The sequence below is a fragment of the Ruditapes philippinarum genome, unplaced genomic scaffold (assembly GCF_026571515.1).
Source record: "Ruditapes philippinarum isolate M1 unplaced genomic scaffold, ASM2657151v2 ctg8050_1_1_1_1, whole genome shotgun sequence".
Taxonomy (NCBI): domain Eukaryota; kingdom Metazoa; phylum Mollusca; class Bivalvia; order Venerida; family Veneridae; genus Ruditapes; species Ruditapes philippinarum.
The window spans coordinates 26,636-37,391 of NW_026853747.1; the positions used below are offsets into that span (position 1 = coordinate 26,636).

Sequence of the window (10,756 nt, forward strand, 5' to 3'; positions counted from 1 at the left end):
AATGTAATATATTGAAAATGCTTATTTAAAGAAACATCTCATTCAAATATTTATACGTTTTCTTCTACATTAATACAAGCATCAGACAAAATCCAATTATACATGCAGACTGATTTTATAATATACTGTCTTGTAAAAGATGTGTTGTGTGCGTGCGTGCACATGTGCGTTTGTTTTGTTAAAATGCAGTCCCTGTTTCAATTTACACACAGGCAGAACAGAAATAATTTGGTACAAGTAGTAGCACCGCCATTGTAACCAAAACAGTTTCATCGTGATATTGTAAACATTTATGTCGAATACGAGTACAACAAAAAATTTTACAAATGAGACGGAACGACATTTGCATCAGGACATTAATTGATCATCTCCGAAATAATTGGCAACCATTAAAATCGGTGATACGATAATTAATTACAGTAATTAAATCTTGCTTGCAGACAATACCCAATACAATGTCTCCATGTTTTCTGTTTCGATTTCGATTCTTCATTTTCGGTATATTCAGCTTATCCTTGTAATTTTCGATACGGTACATAGTACTTTTGTCCCTATTTGCATTGAACAGAGGTGTCATTTACTGTTTGCAATCTTTGATTGAAGAGTTATGTCGTTCTTTGGATGACATTTTTTAAAAGTGGGTATATTTGATTTATAAATAGTAAACGTGTATAACGTTTCAGTACTACGCATCTTTATTTATAAGCGGCTACGTTTATCAAGAGCTGCTACAAGTATCTTTGATTGTTTTGAGATAATAAATGATGATTTACAAAGCAATTATTTTCTTAGCGAAGCTTTAATTAATTTTAAACGATAATACTTATTGTAACTTGAGTACTTCAAATTATAAACGATGGTTGTTTATATATATCTTATTCATTTTAAAACTTCTTTGTTCTTTAGAACTATTTGGAACATTTATTGTTAATTCACTTGTGTTGTTTAAAGACTAATCAACATTGGTTTCGAGCATAGAAGGACACGGTATTGTATAACATGAATTAGAAGTAAAAAGAACAACGTCTGGTTTTATTCCAGACAGATAAATTGCCTATTTGTCGGGGAAAAGGAGCACAATTTAATCCAGATAGATTTTTTATTGTATGCCAAAGGTTTTAGGAAATGTGTATGAACCATTGAAGAAGGCAACAAACATAAACAATATTAATCTGGGACTTCAAATTAAAATTCATTATATGAAATGCAACGTACAATTATTATTTGAATGCTTGTGAAGCTTTAACTTCAGTTCAAAAAATTAAAAATAAATGAAAAAAAGACTTGGCTTTTTAAACCGTCATTTACATTACATGATACGTTTGAATATTAAACAAATGTCACAATAAATTTATAATCAATCATATTGAAATCTAAATCGGTATGTTCCCTCGTTTAATTCAATAGTGAGAGCATCGGATTGAAACCCAAGGACCGTCACGAGGCGATTTTTATCCGCGACATTCTAATGGTCAATTGTCTCCCACCGCTGATGGCATAAGTAGTCAATCATTTGCGAAACATTTGGTTATTATTGGTTACTTGTTTGAAATATTGTTTTTGACAGCTTTCAGAACAATTTGCCTTTTTATTACAGTTTGAGTCAAGACGCATTTAAAAACTTTGTTTTTTAAACATTTCTTTTTTTATGTTATTCATTGACATTTCTAAATGCTGGAAACTTAATATGATGTTAACTTACAAGTTTGGTAAAAGTCATTCTGTTCAATTGAAACTACTATATTGGTACTTGCACTTTTGTTAGGTCAATATAAACTAACATACTGTTCCACATTCGTCTCAAAGAATAAAAATTGCCATTTTATCAGAACTAATTACTGCTGCATGGTCAGTTTCTCAGATTTCCTGGGCAAATAATGAAAATATTCCTTTCAGACAGTTTGTATCAGTGTGCTTATTATATTTTGCTCGTTTTCAGTCATGAAAAGTGTCACATTTCAGAACTCATATATGGTATATTTAAAGGAACTCCACTGAGGTACAAAAGCCTAAAACATAATATTTAAATTTCCTAAATAAATCAATTAGGGTTCTTTAAACAGAAAGATTTGCTAAAGGTATTTCAGAAATGAATGCAGTATAAATTGAAAATCGTATTTTTTTGCTTTTTCAATCCAAATTTGAGTGAAAACACCTTTCCATTTCTGATCATTTTTCGCAATTAGAGAAATGATTCTGATAAAACAGAGTGAGCGAACGATCTTAAATTGTGCACATAATTTATTGGTCTAGACCTTCATCAAATGGAACATTAATCTCGAAAAATTATTTTCAGACCTGTCGTTAAAAAATAGAAACTCAGTGGATTTTCCTCCTAAAATTGGCAGCTTGGAATTAAGTCAGTAAAATCAATATAATTTCAGGCATATACAAAACTTTGAATAATTAAAGGGATCAAAAAGGTGAAAATGCTGAACATATATCAATGAAACACATTAACGACATATTTTGCAAACGCTAAAACCTTTGTAATTTTACATAGGAACTTGCTTAAAGACCTAAAAGTAACACCGCCATTGTGTACAAAATGATTGTGATTACAAAGTTATTTCTAATTACATACTTTCAATTGAAACTATTGTATATGTTTTTTTAGCCAGTGCTAGGGGCGTGGACGGTAATTTGCCTTTTCCAATACCGTCCATGAACAGGCTCAATCAAACCGAACCTGCAACATTTTACAATTTTGCCGTGTTGGGCTTTCTTTAGGGATTCTGTTACTCTCCATTTTGGTAAAATTAAGTCTGCCTTAATACCTCAGACATGTATGGACGAAACCAAATTGTCCTTGGAAAAGAGACAAGTTAATCCTTACCACTTATCTCCAACTTACTATATACATGTAGTTTGAAAATTGTACGTTAGTTAAATGTTTTAAAGTGACAGTATGCTCACTTTCTCACAGTTAAGTTGCGATTAATTATTAGTGTAGTTCAAAAGATTAACTTTTTTAATTGCGATTGAGCAATAATTGATTAGGATAAAATAATAAAACTGCCTAAAATATAAAAAGACTGCCCCACTTTTTTGATAAATTGAACAATACTGATAAATTTCAAAGAATATTTATAGATTTTTAAGTGGGTCACGGGGTTATTGATTAGTAAGGTTAAGTTTTTTTATAAAATTGAAAACAAATATCAAAAAAAGTTATTTTAGTTTCACCTGTACACTCACCATTTACTCTTGGATCGGCATAATGCCACTTTAAATGTTTAATAGAGCAGTCTTTGAAAACAATTACGGTCTCATCGTAAAAGTTGTTTCAAGAATAGATTTCACCGATGAAACAGATAAAAACTTACTTAATTAAAAACACGCGATCAGCCCTGTATGCAGCTCTGAAATAATTAACAACCATGAAGTTCAGTAAATTTATTGATCTCAAAATGTATTTCCAGTGATTCCATTCATCTCGCTTGCAGACAAAACCCGCCATCCAAATACAGTTTTTCCTTCTTGTCTTCAAATTGTCTCATTTTCGGATCATGCAACTAATTCCCTTAACCAAGACAATTGAGTTATCTTAATTTCGGGACAAAGAACTTGGATTAAACAAGTTAAGCAATTTTTGTAAGATGTGTTCCATCTATTTTCTTAAATGGTCAAATTAAATCGTTTGTAGAAACATATATTTAAAAGCATCAGTAATACAGATTTTAGAACGAAACTTTATTATATTTCTTGTCATTTTCTCATGTAAAAATAGAGTCTTCATCATTCAAAATTTTACCAGTTTATGATAAATGTTGAATTCTGCTTCCGGTATTAGGGCCGTGAACGGTAGCTCTATCAAACCGAGGCTTCAACATTTTCAATTTTGCCGTGTTGGGCTTTCTTAGTACTATAGGTCATATGGCGCCGAAACAGGAAAGATGGTTTTGGCTTACCTCGGATGTAACCAATTTCAAAGCAATACCAGAGGTCAAAACTACATTATCTCCTGGAGTTACATAGACTTCTGTGATTCGAACCCACTTAGTCGCCTTTTACGGTCACGCAAGGATAAACGGTGGCTGCAATTCTTATTCCTCAACCGTCAGCCACAAGGGGACTCAAACCATTTTAAGTTACATTGTAACTTACCTTAGATTTCTCTCCTAGTGTACGTAAATAAAGTTTTTAAAACAAAAAAAGTTGTTTCATTTTTCAAGCTGGTAATTTAATTCTTATTCCCTGCACAAAGTCGGAAATTAAATGTCTTGAAAAACAAATTTAAAGCAAATAATTGACAACGTTAATTATACAATCTCTTCCAAATATTTGCAGCTGCATTGAAACTAATGTAATCTGCATAATTGTTTATACGGAAAATATTGAATTGTCTTGCAGATTTGTATGGGGGAGACTTTGATAATAATGAAACAAATAGAGGATATTTACACTAAACTAAACAAATTAACTGTTTATTATATGCAAATAACCGTTTTAAAAGACATTCAAATTAATACTAAATGAAAAACGCGCCAAATTGATAATACAACGTGACGTCATATACGACGTCACGTTATTGAGTTGGTTTACAGTACTGTGCACGCTGGTATTTCACTGAAACAACGTAAGGGGCTTAAATTTAAACCATTGAAATTATCGAATTGATAATTTCACTGTTTAAAACATGAAAAGCATGTAATAAAAATAAATAATTGGTAGTTTGTCAGAATCGTTTGCGTTTACATTTAACAGATTTAACCGAGCCGTACTTGCAGAAAGCTAGTTGTACATTTTGCTCTGAGGCATTATATATTCTGCACCAACGGTGTGTGCTCAAGTGATTTCATCCATTAAAGCATGTTTTCTTCATCGCTTATGTATACCTGCGTGCGCAGTTATCATACACGTCTTTCGCTACTTTTGGTCATTTCAAGGGCGGGTAACTCAAATTTAAGCCTGGCAAACCTTATATTTATAAAATTAAATGGTATTAATTTATTCAATGGATCTTTTTAAAGAATATAGCTTAGGTTGAGGTTAAGTAGAATAAAATTAAGAAACTACTTTGTACTTATTCTTGAAAGTTCGCACAATTACTCGCATGAAACCAAAAGGTCTCTATCCTTGAAATAAGTTACTTGCCATCGAACTCAAGGGAGGACTACTCGAAATTAGCTTAGCAAACTCAATAGTGTGTTTGCTTAAATGTTTCTTTTATCATATTCTAAGATAATGCAAAGTTCAAATAAATTCTATTTTACAGATTTCATCATGCCTATATGTCTACTTGTCATTGTAACAAGCGCCTTAACGTTACCTAATATGTTTATTTAGAAGTCTCAAATACTCAAAACAAATAATGTTTTGACAGCAAACAGAGCAAATAACTATATTAGACTAGACTTCTACGTTAGAAAATAATGACAACAATTTAAGCATGTGATAAAACACTTCATTACAGAAATTTGATCTCATGCGCAGACAAAATTCCGTCTGTTAAAAGACATTTTTGTTTTTTCCTCGAGAAAATTTCTTTTCAAGTTCCCTTATTATTATTTCCATCACTTATCTTTGCATTACTTAGAAAAAGTCAGAGAAATGAATTTTTATTTGTTGAATGAAAACGTTTTAAAAATGTATTTACTTAGGTGTGAGACAGAAAGTCGTGAACGTGTTCATTGCACTAAAAACCCTAAATGTTCTTCAAATATTCTTTTAATACAATTGAATTTATACAAAACTATGAAAGAACAAACTACATCTTTGACGTAAGCACTGTGCTCGAGAATAATGATTCTAAACTTGGAAACATGATCGTTTCTAAGAAATATTTTAGTAGCTGTCGATACTGTACAAACGGCTTATCTAGATCAAAACACTTGTCTTTTAGCTTTAGTAATTTGGACTCGTAGAGTTTACATTTGCAACAGAAATTAGAGAAAAACAGAATCCCTAAAGAAAGCCCAACACGGCAAAATTGAGAAACCTTGCATTGCATGAATGACATTAAAATTTTGAAAAGCTTGAAGCAATCCATGAAAAGAATATATTATGCTGGACTGTAAAAGCAGTTTAAAATCAATTTAAAATCATGTAATATTATTATAATAAATTATAATATTTCTTACAACCTGCAATAATTTTAAGTCGAATAATTGAGAAACTAACTAGAAATATACGAGTGTTTAGAGGAAAAATAAGTAAAGGTCATTAAGTATACAAATGTACATATACGACAAAAACTACCGGCAGCACAGACAGCTTTACAGACGTTTTTTGTATAAGAATATTCAACAAAGGTGCCTTGCTGTGATAAATATATCAGGGGGACATACACATTAACTGTTTGAGTTTTAATGAAATTGATAATTTCTTACTTACAGTTTATAGTTGTTGTTTTTTTAATTTTGTAAGTTTGCAAAATCAATATTTCATGTTTAGATATATTCCATTCATTTATATTCTAATAAAATATATCAAATATTTAACACTTTGTTTGGATATTATTCAGCATGCACAATTTAATTGATATTATTTAATAACTTTTAGGGATATTAGCATTGCCGTTTAAAGTTTAGAATTCGGTTAAGATGCACGGATACTCAGAAATTCTGTGCTGCTATTTGCTGTTTGTTTTAAGAAAATGGATTCTTGCAATATTAATGGCATAAAAACGTTTCAATACGACACTTTCTTAAAAGGCACATCATGTTCCAGGATTTGGTCAGAAACATTTTTAAATTTACTTCGGAAATTATTCACCTACCTAAACGATCGTTTGCTTCTATTGCTTTTTGACAACTAGTAAAACTAAAGTGATTTAGTATTTTGTATGAAATTCAAAATACCACTTTGTTAAAGTTTTGCCTTTTTTGTGGCAAAAAAATCAAATTTCAGAAATACTTTCTTCAGGTTATAAGCGTCTGAATTGCTCTAAAACCATTATTTACACTTTTAAGAGCTCATGATCATGTTTGCCATTTATAAAGAATGAAAAGGAAGTGTTTCGGAAGCGTAATGTGCCTTAAATCTACCTTGCAAAATTATCTTGTCTTTTTAATGTTTTTATATGATATGAATAAATTACCTCATACTCACCCTCTCTAAGACAAGGAGAAATACTAAACATATTTCTTCAACAAAAGTCAATGGGCTGTTATATTTTGTTTTCAAATATTGAATACAATGTACAAGAAAGATACACATTATCTATTTCATTATCTATTTAACAACAAGCACACTCAATTACTTTAAATTTTGAACTGCAAAGGATTTATTCAAACTGACTTAAATCAACAATCGACTTCCAATTCATTGCTAATCAACAATCACATAAACACATATAGAACTACAGAATGAACTACAAAATGAAATAAAAATGTTATTGAACAATCATTTTTCGTTTATCTAAAAAATTGTGTGGTAGTCATTAAAGACTTGTTAAAGTGATTCAATCTGCCTGACATACCTTCCGGCAAGTTGTGAACATTCCTTGTTGAAAGAAATGTATGCTGACATTTCGGAAATCCTCTATTTTCATACTTTCAAATGGCTTATTGTCGACATCGTCAGTATTATGTATACAATTCGAGTTTTTCAACCAAATGCAGATTGAATCAAGACCGCTAGGAGAACGTGAATAATTGTATAAACTGCAAAATATTACACACAAAAAGTTGTAATACAGGATAAACGTTTTGAAATGAATGTAATTTTTCTAATTCAGTCATACTGACACAAATTGTGTTGAATATTTATCTATGTTTAGATTTAAAAAAAAATAATTCCTGGGCCCGAAGAAAAAGATTCGAAGCCTTGAAAAAAAATCGAACATTTATAATTTTTTTTAAAAAAAACATCCCTTAAATGAAGTATTACAAAACATTATATTTTAGTGTCCTGTTAGTCGGGTTCAAAATTTAGTAACATAATAGAGTTTTAAGGAAGATATACACTCCTCCTAACCATTATTAGACCAGCGACTTCTTTTGTGACAATTATTGGTCAAATTTGTTCACATTTCACAAATAAATGTGTAGCAATAATGCAGTTTATAAGCCTGAATTTTATAAAATGAGACATGTTCTATCTGTTTCAAACTTTAACAAAACAGAATCGCCTAGTTTACAAGTCTTCGAAGTGAAGTGAAAACTAAAAACAATGTTTTCTCAAGCTTCAATATAATTATCTTTTAATTAAGTTATACAATTTGTTAAAATTGTATTAACTTTCTTAACTTTCGAAGTCATTTAGGTAAACCACCTAGAAGCAGGTATTTATGTGACAAAAGTATTAAAAACACTAAAAATAATGCAATGACGGAAAAAAAGGGAAATTTAAATTTTGGGGTTTGCGTTTTTAGACGTTTATACAATAAATTTCAAAACAAATGAACTCAATAAAACTTCTCCAAAACGTTTTAATGGTAAAAGAAAATTTTAGTACCTCAAATACAAAAAGTGGAGCCAAAAATATAATAAAAAACATAAATGAATTTATCAACATCGGGGGAAAAATCTCGGCTTTCCCATAACGGCACAAAGGTTTAAAATAAATTTGAGGGCGGGTAATTGACTCCTTCTTGTATTTCTAAAATCGTGTCATCGCGCTTTCACCATCGTACCATTGCGTTTTCGCCATCGTACCATCGCGCTTTCACCATTGTACCATCGCGTTTACAACATCGTGTCATCGCATTTTCACCATCTTACCATCGCGTTTTCAGCATCGTGACAAATATGTAAGCTAATTTTAAAAATCTGCTCTACCTAAACTAATATTCAAATGCCATTTATATTTTTCTGAAAGAAATCAGTGATAAAACTAACACTGATCAATTGCAATCAAATTAAAATTCTTTCATTCAATTTGAATAAAAGTTTGTTATGGCAGAAGCCTCTATAGCTCAGTGGTAGAGCACTGGTCTCGTAAACCAGGGGTCGTGAGTTCAAACCTCACTGGAGGCAAATGTATTTTTATCTTCTGTAATCTTGATCAAAGTTAACAAACATTGAGATAACTTTTCATGCTCTTTTTTTAATAATTTCTATATTTCTCTTTATATACACAGAGTTCGCCCATTTTTTAAAGAAGTGCACCAGATAATAAAGAAAACCAGAATGAATGTAATTTAGATAAACATTTTTGCATCTTTTCACAACATTGGTCTAAATAAAGAGACTTAACAATTTGCCTTGGTTATAATAAAAAATCGTTTGCATTGTATCTCTAAATTACAATTTTCAACTTCAGGCATAGCGCACATTTTCTATCTTTTAAATGCTGTATAAAACAGTACAAAACGAGATATATGAGCATTTTTGAGTTGCTATACAAAAACCGTGTCTACACCATCCATTTTATTTAAATGAACTACAGAAATAAAGGCAGAGAGAAACAGTACTGCTCGAACCGCCTACCTCTCATATCAGACTTAACAGACTGGTCTATTTTAGGGATAACTGCATTCATTAAGCTACAGTGACTTTTCAAAATAATAGTGATATATTCCATATTTATATCCGTAAATTATACGGGAAATCCCGAAGTTGGATCGAATATTTAAATAAGTGATCTAATGTATTCTTAATAATAGGAAAATCAAACACTCTTTATTCTTAATACCATATATCGTAAAATGCCAAGACATAATTTGATTAAGCCATTTCACTTAGTAATTTAATCAGTATTCAAATAAAATGTATTCATCTACTCTAAATTAGTTTTATTTCCCTCAAACAGAATATCTGTGACAATTATCATCAACTTAACGTAATTTTGAGTGACAATGTCTGTGTAAAATTAAGGTAACTCGCGGTTTGTAACTTGTTTAAGTCTCATGGACTGGTAATTGGCAGTCGGTGGAATGATTTCACACTTTTTTTTAAAGTACATTCAGATCAATATAAGGCTCCTCATTGTACTCTTTCTTGCACGATTGTTTGTAAAAACACATCTCATGATTATTTTAGGTTCTACGTGTACTTACTTACAAGTATTATCCACTGATAATGAGATGTTGAAATGAACAAATCTATTATGATTGCAATGATATATATTCAGTCGATCAAACAACAGAAATAGTAAAACTGAAGAAAAGGAAAGTGTACAGACTCAAACAAATCGAGTCTGCAATTTTCATGTATCTTTGTTGTTTTTAATGCTTCCGGGGGATCATTTGTTTCAGATATTTATAGAATACAAACCGTTTTGTTAAAAACCAACAAAATGTGTAAGACAATAGCGTAGTTTGTACAATATTTATGGTAATGGTATTGAGTACAGCTTGAAATTGCTATTCCTGCCATTATCTCTTTACATAGGGTTGTCTATAGTTCTTATATAAAAGCATACTATTTATCAACTAAATATTCAAACACCAAAACTCATTTCTTATCTGGTCATCGTAAAAGCTTAGTGGTAAGAGTGTTCGTTTTGTAAGTGTAGAGTCCCTGGTTCGAATCCTGGAAAAAAGCCTTTTATTTTTCTTTTAATTTTTATTTTAGAGTTATTACAACAATCTAGATTTCAGTTCTCATGAATTTCATTTAGATTTACACACATTCGCATTCTATACGTTAAGTTAAAGACAACACAGCGGTAACTAGGGTGATAAATGAGCAATGAAGGAGAATATATATAAATTGAGCCATCATTTAAAAAACGTGCCGAATGGAATTATAACAGAATAAAATTGATAATACAGTCAATCTTGAACAAATTAACATTAAAAACATTCAAACTGATTTTTAACATTAAATAAATTGCAGTCTTTTATTAATTAACTTTTCGAAATTAGGCA

General features: G+C 30.6%; 1 non-coding gene across 1 annotated transcript; it reads left to right on the top strand.

The window, feature by feature from the left end:
• Window positions 1–8,849: 8,849 nt before the first annotated feature.
• Window positions 8,850–8,921, top strand: Trnat-cgu (transfer RNA threonine (anticodon CGU)). Its single transcript has one exon. It is a non-coding gene; the product is annotated as a tRNA-Thr (tRNA).
• The last annotated feature ends 1,835 nt before the right edge of the window (window positions 8,922–10,756 follow it).